Source organism: Syngnathoides biaculeatus, chromosome 6 (assembly GCF_019802595.1).
Source record: "Syngnathoides biaculeatus isolate LvHL_M chromosome 6, ASM1980259v1, whole genome shotgun sequence".
In the NCBI taxonomy this organism is placed as follows: Eukaryota; Metazoa; Chordata; class Actinopteri; order Syngnathiformes; family Syngnathidae; genus Syngnathoides; species Syngnathoides biaculeatus.
In genome coordinates, this window is record NC_084645.1 from 28,107,129 (window position 1) to 28,119,672 (window position 12,544).

General features: G+C 44.1%; 1 protein-coding gene across 4 annotated transcripts in view; it reads right to left on the bottom strand.

The window, feature by feature from the left end:
• Window positions 1-12,544, bottom strand: part of met (MET proto-oncogene, receptor tyrosine kinase) — an 80,341-nt gene that overhangs the window by 45,267 nt on the left and 22,530 nt on the right. The window lies entirely within an intron of this gene.

The window sequence follows — 12,544 nt, forward strand, 5'->3', positions numbered from 1 at the left end:
CCTACGTGCAGAGTTTTTAAAGATGTTCCCCTGCCACAACATCGTTCATCATCATACTGCATCTTGTTTGTTTGAAACAATCTTGTCTTGTGATATTTACAGAATCGTTACAGTATGTACGGTAAGATTATTTTTCAACTACGGACTATCACGCAGATTTTCACCGACTGCAATCAAGCCTGCAACATATCGCTTGTGTGTGTGGATTCCATGTCATGCTAAAAAGTCGGTTCAAATTACTTCCACGTCCATGCTGCAGTTTGGATGGACAAACATTCTTGACTGTCATACAAGTGTAAAAAGAAGTGAAGCGCTGTTCATTTTTCCGGGGCTCAGGTGTTGTGTTTTTGTCATCGCGAGTCTCCGCCGTTGGTCTTTGACATAAAAGGCCGGCGTATCCTCTTACACGTGGCGGGCTGCGGGCGTAAAAAGTGAAATGCAATCGTGTCGCCATTGTAGTCGGGACAATAGCGACCGGTTAAGCGCGGAGTCTACGGTGACGGGAGCGCGGTAAAGGCAACGGTCAAAAACCGGCCCGGCGCCATCAAACTGTCACGTAAGAGAAACGTGAGATGTACAGGTGCACGCTACGAAAAGTCAAGATTTACAACTATCTTGTAAATATTAAACTTTAAAAGACGAGTACGCCAAAGAAATAGAAGTGACCAGAGAAGACACCCAGAAAGCTGCCGATCGTGGCGAAGAAGAAACGTGCGAGACAACCGGAGAACAGACAGCGATGGAAAAACGTGCCCTCTCCTTTGTTGTGCACTTCAAAGTGCAACGGTACAGCACAAATAATGAATGCTGACCTTTAGCCTATGAACCGAGTCAGAGGTCGTAGGTGAGAATTAACATTGCTAGGCATGACCCCGGAATTGAAATAAACAGAAAAAAATGAATCCGGCTGCAACCATATTTGGGGGGATGTAGGGTTGCCTGAAAAATAAAAAGGATGTCAGCCATTTCAGACTGATTGTCGTCATTTTTCAGGGGTTCTTCAAAGACAATCGTAACAGTTTTTTCCCCCAAATTTGAGGGATGACAAATTAAATGGATGACGCAAAATTGTGAAACATTTGACGAAATTTGATAACTCACGATCTTCAGAATGATTGGGAAATTCAGTCCCCAAAACTAATTTCGCTACAGAAGACAAAATTTGTTCGCGCGAGTGGACCCACAGAAATGCCTTAAAAAGCCGTGACCAAAAAGACAAAATAAGTCGGCCATTTTGGTTTTTAATGGGAATTTCCAAGGATTTCTTAAAGACAAACTTGTCCGCTGGGTAATATCCGATAGAATTGTGAAACAGTTCTGGTTCTTAAACTAGCTTTCCCTGAACAAGATAAAATGTGGTAAAATGTCAATCGCAAGTAGACCCACAAAAAAAGTCACAAGAAAATATCCGATACCTGCAAAGACACAAAGTCTGACAGTTTGGTTTTGAAGCAAACATTTCAGGGATCATTTCTGGAAATCCATGCCTGCTGGATTTTCAAGTTTGTACTTTTTTTTTTTTTTTAGGGGGGTCACAGGTGGGGCAAATTCACCCTTCTAAAGCCAGTTTCACTTAGCGGCATGAAATTAACAAAACGTCTCGTAATGTCTCGTTCGAAAAGAACATTTTGATGTGTAACATTTTGATTAGAACGAACATGCTTTGGGTCATCTAGAGAGCTTTGCCTCCTGAATTTTGTCCTTTTTCTTGGGGCGGGGGGGGGGGGGGGGTGTCAGAATTCAGCCTATCACGAGTAGGCCCACAAAAATCCTCCAGGCCCCAAGCCTGAAATTGAACAGGAAATCTGCCAATCCAGTTGGAAGCAGCATTTTTTTTGGGCTCAAACTTACTGTAGGTCAGAGAGTCATTTGTCTGTGCTGTAGGTTGGCCCCCCCTGCCTTAGATCAAGGCTTCCCCCCGTCCCGTTGGTGCGTCCGTGCAGAGGTCACGATGCAGTGAAGCTAAGAAAACAAGCAAAGCTGGGGCACGGTCAAGCGCCCAGGTCAAGGACCTTAAGAGCCCCCCTTGCGGATCATTAATGATTAATGAAAGCCGAGGCCCGCCGCTGAAGGCCATGACTAAACACAAAGAGAGAAGGAGGTGGGGGCATAAAGTGTGTGGTGGGGGGGGTTCTAAATCAAACTCCGGTTCCGCTCAGTGCGTTCGTTCGCCGCTTCAGCAGGCGCAGACACAACAAGGAGCTAGCGACGCCCGCTTTCGAAAAAGTAGCGCTCCATCGGTAAGAAAGCTTCCCGGCCGTTTCCCATGATGCATCACGCTCCGTGGCTCTCCATTACGAGCGGAGCCTGATGAAAGACGAGCTAAGGGGGGGGGCTTAGCGCAAGCCAGGAGGACTCCCACAAACCTCCCCCTTCATGTGAAAGCAGATAGCTCCCAGCGTGATATTATATCACAAGGGGTGGTTGTAAAAAAAAAAATAAAGACCCCTTTTACACTTTTAACGTCGGGACAACAATACTATTGGTTTTCTCACACAAAATGGCAGTAACAGCGGCAGTCGAGGATCCATTTCAGTGCCGAACCGGCATTCCGCCATTAGCGTGCATCTTAGCCTGCGGTCAGGTACTATTTCGAATGCTAACAGACGTGATGCTAACATAGAACAAGAAAGCAACCCGAGCACGGTCAGGGCTCAAGCAGATCCGGCAGGATTTTACGTCTCGTCGTGTAATTGGCTACTATTTTCAATGAGAGTCAGTCAAACGCGATATTTGAGTTGATATTTTTAGACGCCATCTTCGACCGCCCCATACGTCGCCGTCGCGGCAATCCGACATGATCGCTGGTGTCATTTGACTGGCATTCACCAGTTCGTGGGACAATCAAAGTAACTCCTTTTGGGAGAAGAAAACAGTCATGTGACAGGTTATTTTATAGAGTCCGAAAAACAACAGCTTTGCAACACAAAGGCAAAGCAAAGCAAATTTATTTGTATAGCGCATTTCATACACGAGGTAACTCAATGTGCTTTACATGATTCAAGGCATTTGAAAACAAAGAGATAAAACATTTAAAATGGGATAAAAGCAATAAAAATGACAAACACAATATTAAAATAAGAGACAATTAAAAGTTATATGATCAAAAAGTGGATATATTGTAAAAAGCAACATGCAGCGTATTCTTACTCTCAGATATTTTAGCAGAGTCTAACTGGAGAAAACACCCTGATTTTGCACTCTCTCTCTCTTCTGCACGCCTTACTCAAACACACACATGCACACACACGCACACAAACACTATCAAATAGTCTGCAAGTCAGCAAGCACGTCTTCATTTCATCATTTCAGTAAATAATGTACTGTACATGTAGGTGAATGCATATGTTGTTGGTTTTAGGGCAATTGAAAATCAAAATGGTGGTGTGTGTTGACTCCAATAAATTCAAATACATTTTTAGATTTGTTTGTTTGAGTTTTTGCATTTTTTTTTTGTTTTTAATTCAGAAGTTACTCTTTAAAGTTAATCTTTACTCGAGTAGTCTTTCTCACTTAGTACTTTCTTTCACTTACTAAAATATTATTATTTAGAGGACTACTTTTTACATTTGCACGAGTTATTTTATGCTGTAAGAGTACTCTTACTTGAGTACAATATTTGGCCACTCAACCCACATTTGGCTGTAAATGTAGCAAAATAGTTCCCGAAACAGGAAAACATTAAGGTATACTAATAACTCATTTATACCTTAATGTAGTCGGATACTTTTCTAAATGAGAATTGACCTGCTGCTAAGATGCTTACAATAGGTATGCTGACTTGAAACGAAAAATTTCCTTGCCGGTTGGACTCACTGGAATGGGCGACCTTTGACCTAGGGATCAGCCAACTACAGAGGTTGCTAGCTCGAGGGTGTGTGTGAAAGTGAACTGTACGCGTGCGTACGTGCGTGTCCACCTGCACTCCCTCAGCACACGTCCATCTGCAACTCGACCCTCGCCGTCGTTCATGCGCATTTGTCGCAGCGCGTGTGCCGCCATTGTTACCGGCCTAGGGTCGGTCGAGAAAAGCTGATGGCGCTCTGCCCGCCGGCGCCAACGCAGACGCGGCGAACGGGCCAAGACACACGTGCGACGTGGTCTTCTGAAGATGGAAACAACTTTTTTTGAAGGAGCAAGCTAGCTTCTTTAGATTACAGTCCCTTGTTGCCTGGCAGAATTCAGCAAGCACCAGGATTTTTTTTCCCCCATTAATTTGTTAATTAACTACTAAGATAATTAGTCTGTCACTCTGTCCGTTAGCTAGTTAGTCAGTCAGTTAGCTGCTGTGTCATTTAGTGTAGTAAGTCAGATATCAGATTTGTCAACGAGGCTACTCAGCTGTACATATCGAAGTTTTTAGTTAGCTAGTTAATCTTTTGGTGAGTCCGTTTTCTGCTTATTTGGCTAATTTGTCATTTAGTAAGATTTTTAGTTAGCTGATTTGTTATTGGGATACTAAAGAGGTATGTGGTTAGCCTTTGTGCTTTTCTGTTAGGTAGTTGAATTACCTAGTCAGTTAACTTATGAACAGAACTACAATGAAACTTCAACTTTATGGACGGGTAACTTTTTTCATTAGTTGGTTGCCTATTAAGCTAGTTTGTCATCTAGTTCCCGAGTTAGCTTGCTAGTTTCTTAGTCAGTTACTAGTTTGTTGGTCAATATATAAGCTGCGTAGTGAGTTATTTTGCAAGTAAATCGTTAGCTGCTTAGCTAGTCAGCCAGTTATCCGGATTACACTTGGAAACGATATCCATTAATTTATATGGAAATATATACAATGAACAAAAAAATACTTTTTTTCCCCCTGCCATTTTAGTTTCAATAGAAAAATTCAGCTGCATCTTACGATGAAAACGGTATGTTCATCTCCTGTCTAGGCCATACGTGTACGTGTATTTTAATGTCAGTTTTGTGAGGAATTCATCCATTTTAATCTTCACGGCAGTGCCCCATACATCAAAATGAAATATGGCACAGTCCAGTCATCTCACGGCAATCTCCGACAACCAGGAAATGGATTTCTGACAAACACAAATAGGGCCCACCATGCTTTCTTTTTTTTTTAATTCCCAGCGGATATGTCGATCTACCGAATGAAGTGACGGGTGAAGAATATTGTAGCTGCTGCGGGGACTCTCGAGTATTCCGGAACTTTTCCGTGCTCATACTTTCCAGTGACGTGGAAGCAAATGAAGGATGTCAGCAGGTCACTGACACTGACAAAAAAAAAAAAATTATCCTGCTCGGGAGCGCCGGAATCTGAGGTCTGATCCATCAAACACTCCTCGGCCAAGTGCACTCCTTCATTCGTTCATTTATTCGTTCATTAATCAGAGAAGCATGTCATCGCCATTACAAACTAGAAAACTACTCCTCCTTCCAGAAGTGAACTTCAACTCGACCCGGGTCTAAACCCGGTAATCCTTTCAGACATCATAATTTTGGAAAAACAAGTCAAAACTGCAACAAAGAACCGTCTGTCGGAACTGGAAGCAAGAGACAGATGTGAGAACCACAAGCAAGGACCTGGAGTTAGACCCGGTAGCCAGCGATAGCATCCAGATCCAGAAGTTCAAATGCATGAAGCAGGAGCGCGCAAAGGGGAGAGGGGTGGACGGTGCGGTGGGCCCGGTCATCCACCCCCGGGGGGGTTCGTCCAAACTCCCTGGATAGGCCTCAATTTCAGGTGATTGAAATAGTCTCCATCAAGAAATAGACAGTGCCCGCATTACGATGCCGTCCTTCAGATGGCCACCAGTTTCCCGTTGAGCCTCTTTGAGGCCTGTTACGTACCAAAACAGCAGCACCTACAAAAGCGCGTCCAATTTCTCAAATTCTTCAATTTACCGGTTTGAACAAATGAACTCTAATTTAGCGTCTTTCATGAAGCTGTTGTTCAAATGGACATGGAGGAGGAGTTCAGAGCCTGTTTGAACAGTCGCTAACAAAAACAGCAGAAGTGTGTTTACATAGTCTTTCTTATGCAAACAAACCTCACTGCGGATGAATTATTATTATTATTTTTTTTTTACCAGAGCCTTGTGCATTTTTGCATGGGCTTACCTGGAACTCATGTTTATGCAAATGACGGGGCGGTGGGGGGGGGGGGGGCAACAAAACAAACCGTAAAACTGCTTTTAGAAAGTGTAATTCAATTAAATATGTATCTGTTATAAAAATGCCAAATTGAGTTTTTTTTTCTTGCTTCTTGGAAAGAGCAACGTGAATCGTTTTTCTTTTTAAGTGAGCACAATTTAAACATTTGTTTTTTATTCAGGGGTTGCGGTGGCTCAACTGGTAAAGCGTTGGCCTCTCTGGTTCTGAGGTCCCGGGTTCAATCCCGGACCCGCCTGTGTGGAGTTTGCGCGTTCTCCCCGTGCCTGCGTGGGTATTCTCCGGGGACTCCGGTTTCCTCCCGCATCCCAAAAACATGCAACGTTAATTGGACACTCTAAAATTGCCCCTAGGTGTGATTGTGAGTGCGGCTGTTTGTCTCGATGTGCCCTGCGATTGGCTGGCGACCAGTTCAAGGGCGTACCCAGCCTCCTGCCCGTTGATAGATGGGATAGGCTCCAGCAATCCCTGCGACACTCATGAGGATAAGCGTCAAAGAAAATGGATGGATGGATGGATGGATGGAAAGATAGATTTAGTTTTTGGCAAAGTGCCACATCCATAGTTTGTCTTCTTTTTAGTAAAGTACAACTCGAACACTGCTGATTGTTTTTAGGACGGCGCAACAAGCAGTAAATAGCTTGTCATCAATTTCGAAAACAGCAACATAGACAATTTGTCTTCTTTGGAGGAAAACAGAAAACTTCTTTGCCATCACGTGGGATGAGGGGGAAGAAAGAGGGACGAGGAGATGAAACCCAAGGATAGACGCGATAGCGCCACTTGTTCGGGATGCATCACGCGCGCGCCTCCGTGAAGCGCGCGTGCGCAAACACATAAGCGGCGCTGGCATTGTGCTGGGATTACATCGGAATGAGATGTCTGCGGCAGATGTTTGCCGGACTGTCAAAACATGCACCCGTGTGACCTCGGACCCTGAGGAACCTCGAGTGGATCGGATCGGGTGGCCGTTCGAAAACCAACTGGATTCTCGGTGTGACAGGGCAAACCCCTGAGAGTTTGGGGACAGTTCGACGTGCACAAATCCCATTTAACAGTTGGTGAAAGTGCGTTAAAGACTTTAGAAGGCATGAAGTACACTGCAGTTTATTCCCCTAATTGCGGCTTCGTCCTCAAAATGGCAAAATGTCTCTTTCCCACGTACGTATGCGTGTGTGCGTGCGTGCGCCCAAGCAAAGCTTTCAATTAGTAGTTAAAGTAGACGCTCGCTGGCCACAGGCCTGCACGCCGAGCTGGACTCTGTGATTAGAAACTTTTTCAAAGGGCAGGAAACGACTGAAATCCCAGTCGAGAGGGCGACGCGAGGGGAAAAATTTAGCAAAAGTAGACGAGGTTGAATTCAGGAGTTGTGGTAATGATGGGAGGGTGAGACTTGTCCTGGGTTTGTTCCAACCGTTGTACATTTACTACCTAGACCTTAACCCCTGCCCCCATCCTAAACCATAATGTCTAGCCTTAAACGTGACTTCTACCTTCACGTCCAACTCTAATTTGTAAGCCCAACTCATAACCCAAATGTCTAACCCGAGGTTGGTGCAATGCAAACAAGAGCGATTGTACTTGACAACTGCAAAAAATATCGGACACCAGGTGATTAGCTCTCCCACATACAACAATTTGCTGCAATGGGAAAAATCCACCCCCCCCTCCCCCCGGTTTTCAGGTCGAGAAAAACATTGTGAGGCGCCACAAGTACTCTATTTTTTACTGAACCACAAACAACATGGTGCGATTATCAAGGAAAAAACAGATTACTCGCGATACAGGGAGTCCTCGGTCCAAGACTGAGAGCCGTTCCTACGGTACGGAATTTCGACTTAAGTCGGATTCCACCGTTGAAGTCATAATTTACATCCAAATACTTTGTATAAAAAACAAATATATTGAAATAAACAAGATGGCATATTGAGCATTACTGGTGAGAGGTGGATGGAGAAGAAGAAAGGGAGGCGGTGCTTAGCTATTGCGAAGGAACCTCGTTCTCAATCCTCTCCATCTCGACAACTATCAAAGAACCTTGTTTTGTGATCGCTGTACCTGACATCGGAACGGAACCCTTCACATGTGCTAAAATACAGACTTCGTCTTTAATAATTGTCACCACGGTCGACCGACAGAAGCCTTGGTGGTGTTAGTGTCTCTCCTTCCTCCTATCGTTTTATGATTTTGAGCTTTCGTTTCCATGGTAATAGATTTTCTTATGGCTGCAGAAGCATTGCTAAAAGACTCTGATTTCTTCTTTGGGGCGATAATGTCGAAAAAGGCGAAGATACTCCCGGTGTGACGGTCTGAGCGCTTCCAGTGCTGAAAGGACTTCGTCAGATTAATGCGCATGCGAGTAGAATTTTTGGAATTTTTTTACTTTTTCTACTTCCGTGCCAGTCTGAAACTTCCCCATCCCTGCTTCTTCTTCTCATTTTATTCTTCATTCATTTTATTCATTCTCCACGTGCATTTCGCCATGGACGTCTCACAAAGCCGAACACGGCGAATGAAAGAAGACAGAAACAAATGTGAACGTATTGTTTGTTATTTATCAACTGGAAAGCACGTTCCAACATTGAACAAGAATCAACAGAGGATTGTTTGGGCTCAGTCATTAAGGCACATTTTGGGATAGTGAAAGTAAGTGTCGTATCATTTTCACGCGCTGAAATGACCTTCCAAAAATTCAAAAAATTCTATGCGCATGCGCATTAATCCCAAGGGGACTTTTCAGCACGGGGGAGCGCTCAGACCGGCACACAAACACGGACAAGCATCATCTATCCATCCATTTTCTTTGCCGCTTATCCTCACGAGGGTCACGGGAAGTGCTGGAGCCTATGCCGTCTGTCAACGGGCAGGAGGCGGGGTACACCCTGAACTGGTTGCCAGCCAATCGGAGAACACATGGAAACAAACACTCACAATCACACCTAAGGGCAATTTAGAGTGTCCAATTAATGTTGCATATTTTTGGGGGATGTGGGAGGAAACCAGAGTGCCTGGAGAAAACCCACGCAAGGCACGGGGGAGAACATGCAAACTCCACCCAGGCGGGTCCGGGATTGAACCCGTGACCTCAAAACTGTGAGGCCAACGCTTTACCATCTGATCCACCGTGCCGCCGAGAAAAATTCCAAAAATTCAAAAAAATTCTACGCGCATGCGCATTAATCCCAAGGGGACTTTTCAGCACGGGGGAGCGCTCAGACCGTCACATCGGCGCAAAACACGGACAAGCATTAGCCAGTCAAAATGAAGGACGGGGGACGGGCGTTGAAATATTTTAGGTGGAGACCGTCTTGACCCGAGGAGTCCCTGTTTTATACTGATCCAAAGCATCCGATCGCCCCATTCACTGACCGCACTCCTCCATTTGAGCAACACACAAACTTTAATGTTAACCACCATTTTTTTGTGAAAACTAACTCCCCAAAATTAATCCTAATCCCTGGCACCTCACTTTTTTTTTTTTTTTTCACGCAGTCGCGCATCTGGCCGCCGCTCATTTCCCAACGAAGCCAACAGCTTGCAGGCCGACAACTCGGCGGCGTTATCGGGGGAGCAAAGATAGCACGTTTTGTCCGTTTGTTCTTCGGCGGTCTTTCCAACGACAACAGAAAGAAAGCGAACAACCCGGGATTGATCATTAACCCGGCGGAGCCACGCTGTCACCTCGTGTGGAAAAACAGCCGGGAAATGGCTGCTGATACAAGAATATGAAGAAAGAAAAAAAAAAAACAAGACGAAGCCGGAGAGGAAGTGTCGAAATTCATCTATCGAACGACGTCATCCGCTAAGTTTTACCCAATAACAGATCGTCACGGGTATAAAAAGATGGCAGAAATCTGATTGGGTGTTATTTGATGTTCCAGTGATGCGAGGCCATATATTTTGTTTTTGCGGCTAGTTTACCGTGCGACGTCATCTCGCTTTTCCAGCAGCTGGTATTTTCCAGCGCGCAAACGTACTACGACAGGAGATGGATGCGGAGATGCGATGAGAGCGGCAAACAACAACAGGACAGGATGGGACAAGACGGGACGAGAACAGTCATTCCTTTGTGCCGCCCGCACCGATGCCCCCGTCGTCAACGCTGGCGCGGCACGCCGGGGCACGCTTGGATCTTAATCTGAGGCCTAAGCGACAAACCTCCCCGGAAAGCAAAACATCTTAACATTTTTAGCAATTTAAGACCCGGACCTGCAGATTAAAATACAGAGTTTAAACCACCGGTGTCAAACTCAAGGCCCGGGGGCCAGATCCGGCCTGCCAGGGAATTTTATGTGGCCGCGAAGGCAAAATCACGGGCGTCAGCTTCCATGATTCTTGTGAAAATCTGGACCAAACTTCAATTCGTCATCCATCATAAATGATAATATTGAGATATGACACACATTTTTGTGTTGCCAAATGTGAACGATACTTGAAAAACCCACTACCCTTGATTTCTGATTTCAAAACTAGTTAATAAATTTTGCGTGTAAACGTGATGTCGATCAAAGATTTAATCGTTTCATAGTCGTAACGGCCCTCTTGGGAAAACCGGAACTACAATGTGGCCCGTGACAAAAATGAGTTTGACACCCCTGCTCTAAACCATAAAAGCATCCTTATTAATTTTGCAACATTTGATAATATTGTGAAATAAAAGTGCTTAAAGTGTGTGCACAGGGTTGTACCACTGTCCAGCCTTTTAAAAAAATGCCGCGGATAATAAAGGAAAACACCACAACAAATTTTCACAACTGCTAAAATGCTACACACACCTCGTCATGGGACTCAGTGACGCGCCGAGGGGTGTACCGCTTCACCCCTGAACTACCCCTGAAAAACAGACATCATGTCTTGTCTGCGAAACGCCATAACAAATTTTCACGACTGTTTTAAGCTTACGTGGTGGAAATTAGTGGTGTGCCTCGAGGTGGGGGGAGCGGCCCGCACCACCGGACGGGCCTCCCCAGGTGTGAGCCGGTGACTCGAACACACTTAGCTTAGCTCATGAGTGAGATAGCGTCTCGCCAAGTAGCACAGCTGCTTTCCGGGCTCGCAAACTGATTTCAATCACAACGCAGCTGGGGGTTCAAACACGAACACGGGCACGGGCACGCCACGGCCGTGACGTCAGCACGCGCTCTGGACACTCCATTGACAAGACAGTTCATGTTTGAATATGCAAATGTATACACTCATTTTGAATTTGATTAATTAAGGGAGGACAGTTGCATTAAACGATTAAGAAAGCTAAGAAATTTTAAAATTAAAATTAAAAAAAATTAAAAAACACAGGTTCATGATTGGCTATGAAAGGGGCAATCCTGAAAGGCTCACTTGTTGTAAATATAAAATTTTCAGTCTCTGTATACACTAAATTTGTCGCCCTTTTCCAAAATAATAGTTTTACATATTTTCATCTTTGTAAATTTGATGTAACTTTTGCAAAAGACATCAAATTTGAGGCCAAATTACGAACACGTGGGTTATTTTTTATTGCAGTTAAAGACCAAAACAGATGAAGTTTGGTCATTTTGGATTTGGACAAAAATGCTTTCACCTTCAATTAACGCGTCTTTAAAAATGGGTGTGGCCTAACATTCCCAAAAGTCCAGTTGGGGGGGTGGGGGGGGGTTTCCACGTCCACATGCGAGGTCAAAGTGACGATCAGATTAGTATGGATCGGAAGCAAAACCAGCAAATGCTGATTACTTTTAAATTCAATCTGGCGACTGATTGATTAGCCGGCGCCCTCGCGAGCAGCGGCGCGTTTTTGAGCGACGGCCATTTTAATTTGCCTCCCCCCCCCACACTGCTTTTTATGAGCAAACAGGCAACACATTGATCTCATGCTGGCTCCAATCGTTTCTCATTACGGGGAAAAAGTAAGCACGGCTCTGATGTATTAGATGATACACGCGTAAGGAATATGAATACACGTTTCGAGGCTTCGCATTTGGCACCGCACGCGCGCTTACAAGTACACAAACACAGCATCCAAAAAAAAAGCCCCCCAGGAACGTCTGTTAAGGAACATTCTTCACTGTCCAAAGACTTGAAAAAGAAGTCACTTTAATTTTTATTCATTATTGTTTGACTTCATCCACTTGTTGGCTATTTCTCATCATCTGTAGACAAATTGAATGAAGTTTGTGAAAATGTATTTTCACATTTTGTATGTACAGCATTGATTTTGTTGGAGTGTGTGAATGTTTTTTTCCCCCAAATTTTTATTTTTAAAAATGATCTATTTTATGTGCCTTTTGAAATGACTTTTTTAACCATTTCTTTAAAAAAAATCTCATTATATATTAATGTGACTTCTTTTTACATATTTTAATACATTTTCTTCCTTCATTTTATCTTTTTTAAAAAATATATTTTTTTTTACTCATGTATAATTTATTTATTATGACTTGTAATC